A 5,000-nucleotide genomic window follows, 5' to 3' on the forward strand; every position below is an offset into this window, starting at 1 on the left:
GTTCAAGTTATTATACTATGACCTAAAATGGCTTAAACCCTTTACTAAACTTGATGAAGTGAGCTAAATTAAGTGAATATCTGCAACCACCAGTTGCATTCCACTAAGAGCAAGACATTTCTGCATATTTATGCTTTTAATGCTGAATCTTGGATCAATTTCACAACATAAGTTGCTTCATACACATACAGTATATGTGAGCCATCGAAAGTATATGCCACCGGGCCTCCCCACACAAGCAGTGCCTTTCATCACGAAGATCTAGAGAGAGACTTCTAAGCCATTTTCTTCACTAAATAAATCTACTTTTCTGTCGTGCCAATAGAAGCTACTTCAACGTAGTCTAACGCCTATTAGTTAATCTAACTGTACTTTGTCATATATATATATATATATATATATTTGTGTGTATATATATGTGTGTGTATATATATATATATATATATATGTGTGTGTGTGTATATATATATATATATATATACATATATATATATATATATATATAGACAATTCCGATTTCCAGATATTTGGGCAACCCTAGGATTTTTTTTAGTGTAAGTTGGAAAACAAAGTTTTCTTAAGGTTTTGAGTATTCTGAATCCCTTTTTTCTGTTTGCAAAACTGTATCTTCTAAACTGATGTCCTTGGAGCGAGACATTAAAGCTGATTTGAGGGTGCAATGAAAACGTTCACCCATTCCTTTGTCACCAGGGTTGTAGGCGGTTGTCTGATGTAGAGTGATGCACAGGAGATTCACTCATGATGTCCACAATTGAGAGGTGAAAAAGGTTCCCCTGTCAGAAGTAATAAGCTCAGGGATACCAAATGTTGCTATCTACCCTGGGAGTAAGGCAGGTGTACATGAGGCGGACATTGCAGTTTGCATGGGAATAGCTTCAGGCTAATGAGTGGAGTGGTCAGTGACGGTAAACAGGTAACGATGCCCTTGTGATGTGGGTAGGGGACCTACTACGTCGATGTTAATGTGGGCAAAATGACGTTAACGTTGAGGAAAGGTGTCCACTCCCGAATCCGCTTGTCGATATACTTTTGAAGTTTGGCATGAAGTAGACTAGAATCCAATCTTTAGCATCCTTAGTATTGCCATGCTATATGAACTTCTTCTTCAGTATCTATGCAGTAGATCGGTGCAAGGGATTAAATCAAACACCTGCCGGCACATGGGAGCAGGTATCCATCGTCGAAGTCTACCAGTAGTTACGTCATAGAGGAGGGTGGCTTTGGAATCGTTGAGAGAGATGTATTCCCAATGGACGGATGTGCAGGATGTCCTACATTCTTGGTGCTCTGAATCTTTACGTTTGGCTTCTGCCAAGGCATTGTATTCCAATCCCGGGTGAATAGCAGCCAATGTGTTTCTTGACAGGGTATTGGCAAGGGGATTCATTTTCCTAGGGACGTGTTGATGGGTGCAATTGTATTCAGGCACGAAGGAGAGATGTTGGATTTGACGGACCGACCAGTCATTGGTTTGTCGAGTGAAGACGTGCCATTGACCACCTGCTTGAGTACTGCACCAGTATGATGTTGCTGGCATCAGTGGAGAGAGGGAGGGGAGCATATGGGGTGGGAAAAGTGAGACCAGCAGCAGTTGATAGGGCATTCTTTGCATTGCCCAAGGCTGCTTCTTGAAGGAAACCCCACTTCAGGTCTTTTGGTTTGCCCTTGAAGGAAGTGTAGAGGGAGCAAGTGTGGCAGCGACGGCTGGCAGGAAACGGTGATAATAGTTGATCATCCGCAAAAATTCTTGCATTGTTCTGAAGGTCGAGGGAGTGGGGAAGTTCTGAATGGGTGCAACCTTCTCAGAGAGGTAGTGAACTCCTTCAGGAGTGAAGCAGTGCCTTAAAGAATGATACTTCGTTGAATCCCAAGGTACACAGATTACAAGGCTGTTCTGTTGCAGGCGGTCAAGCACAATGTGTAGGTGACGGAGGTGTTCCCCTTTGGAAGAAGTTAACACAAGATGTCCGCATTACATACACTGAAGGTGAGATCCCCTAAGATGGCATTCATTAGGCGTTGAAAAGTAGCCCCATCATTACAAAGGCCAAAACTGGAGTAATTTAAGGTGTATGTACCAAAGGGGGTGGTGGTGTCAGTCTGGGGATGTCTTCTGGGTTCATAGGCACTTGATAATACCCCTTTAGGAGGTCGAGTGAGGAGAAAACGTTTGCTTTATGCAAGTGGTAGGTCACCTCAGTGATGGTTGGGAGGGGTTAGTGATCCAGATCTGTCTGCCTGTTCAGACACCAATAATCTATATATGGAAGGAAGGATCCATGTTTTTCCAGGACGATGTGGTCTTTTGTCAAAGTCCCATTTCTTCCATTTCGGCGAACGTTTGTTTAGCAGATACCAAACGATCCGGTGCCAGGTGCTTGAATCTGACAAGCAACGTGGGTCCTGTCGTCTTGATATAGTGATAAATACCATGTTTGGCGGGAACCGGGTGTGTTTAGAGAGTTCTGGATGGAAGACTTCCAGATATGACGTATTGAGGTTGGCGTAGGCCTCCGTGGATATGCTGATGTGAAGAGCGAGGTAAGAGGGGGTTGGTTGAAGAGGTGTTGACGAGTAAGAGCCTGCGTTGCCTAACCGTCGTTGAACAACATCAACAAGGATGTGGAAATGGGAGAGGAAATCCACGCTAAGGATTGGTAATGCGAAGTCAGCAGCGAGAAACCTCCAATGATCTTTGGCAATTCCAAACGATAATGTGAGGGTCTCGTACCCGCAGGTGGGGATCACAGATCTGTTGTTAGCTACCAAGCGGTAGCCAGCTGGATTACACAGACAGACTACATCGTGTCCTGGAGAGTGGGCTTGGTAGAAGAGAACAGCAAGCACCCATGTCTATCAAAAATCGCTTGCCCGTATCTGCATCATGTAAAAAGAGAAGATTAGTGACAGGGGAGGCCACTGCCACAAGCAATGGTTTACTTACATGTTATTTGGCCATTGACACATTAGTTCGCATATTTCTTTGCAGCAGCCCGAAATCGGGAGTGGTAGTAGCATAACTGATTCAGATGGTCGTCAGTATATGGCTGTAAAGGTGGTTGGTTTGGGTGCTGGTGAGTGGTGGCATATGTGTGTCGTGGGTGGCTTTGTCGCCGTTCCGACATTTCATGTGGTAGTCGTTTGTGTCCTTCCATATTCACTTCAGCGTCGGTCGATGTTGAATAGTTGTCCTCTTCGTCAGGAGTGAAGGCGTTGATGGAGGTCTTGAAGGTAGTGAAGTGACTGTCCATAAGGGCGTCAACTTTGATCATTGAGTCTTTCATGGGCAAAATATCGACATCAAGTATGGCAGCGCATACAGGTTTTGATAGGCATCATACCCAAAGGGCGCAAAGTAGGTTCACCTTCCGAAGAGAGCCGTCTGCAGCAGGTTTCAAGCGAGCGATACTGATCCTTTCCCTGAAGGTGAGCGAAGTCTTTTGGTCCTCCAATGGTTGTTAAGTGATATGAAAAAGCTTGGCTATACGGGGCAGGTTGTGATGTTGAGTAATACTCCAGGAGGTATGTTTTGAGGGCATCGTACACTATTGGGTTGTCCCCTTGGTCGCAAAGTCCATCTTAGATTTTCAGTAAATTGTCCTCGGGGATTGCCGAAAAGACATAGTCTGCTTTGGTGATTGAACAGGTCACTACCCTTAATGCGGAACTGGACCTTGGCATACTGAAACAAGGCAAATTCCCCTGTACTGACGAAGGGCGGTAGAGAGATTCAGGGTCGGAAGGCGGCATCATCAAACAGTAAGACACAGCAGTGAGGGGGGAAGGCGGGACGAAGCTGGTCACTCCGTGGCCACGAATTGTGCGAGTGGACTGTTAGGTCATAACAGAGAGGCAAGAGGGGTGCAACTATCTTTATTTCAACAGATAACACATTTATATACAAAATTTTCCCAACAAAAATGTCACAAAAATTCAAACAGAATTATGTGTATAAAAGCAAGCTTAAACAGATTCTGTTAACATTGAGGGGGAGAACGAGATATCCAAAAAGGAATAATACCGTTATAGTGTGCGGGCGTATGTGAAACATGTGTGGCACAATACCATCTTATTTAAACTCAACATAAATGTTTATTTTATATTGCTTATCATATTCGAAAACCTTCAACTTCTATAATATCCATTATGATAATTCCAAATCCAGTATGTATATTGTTGCTTTTCTTGGTTTTCATGTTAACACGCACTACTCCCACATAGATTTATATGAGTGTAGTTATTCGAAATTGAAAAAATAGCATTCAACTGTTGTTAATAAAATTACTATTCTATTTCATGTAGCAATACTTTTGAAATGCTCATGAAAATTATCCAAACATATATGTCACACAAAATTGTATCCACATAATTATGATGATGACACACTATCATTAGTTATTCAGTAATATTAACCTGAATCACTGGGACCAAAAAATAACAAAACAAGAATAAACAATTAATAAAGAAAATGAAAAATAAAATGTAATACGAAAATAAATTATGGACATACATGTAAATATGATTCTGTATTAACATATGTAATGTCAAATACTTAGTTGACTTCACAACCAAGTGTATGATACCTTATGTACAATGAAAAAGATGAAACCGAGACAAAATATAAATGTAACAATGCTATAGAGTCAAAAGCTGATAAGTCTAAACATAATCCTAGTTAACCTGAAAAACAAATGTGATTAGGATGTAGTTTGCATTCGAAACATAAATCACCTGGTAGGCAACGCAAAACAGTTTTCTTAAAGCTCCAGTATACAAATCAAGAAAATAAAATTTAAAAACATGGAATCTTTATAACTACATCAGACATTACTGCACATGTCACCGATTGATCAATATTTGCACGCTGCTGCATAATGCAGGCAAGATGTTTTTAATTTACAAAGAGCATTCTTACATCTTGTTTTGCCCCCAAAACTGAAAAGTTCCATGCATGAATCTAAAACTAATGTTATAGACAT

The sequence above is a fragment of the Palaemon carinicauda genome, chromosome 8 (genome assembly GCF_036898095.1).
Source record: "Palaemon carinicauda isolate YSFRI2023 chromosome 8, ASM3689809v2, whole genome shotgun sequence".
Lineage (NCBI taxonomy): Eukaryota > Metazoa > Arthropoda > Malacostraca > Decapoda > Palaemonidae > Palaemon > Palaemon carinicauda.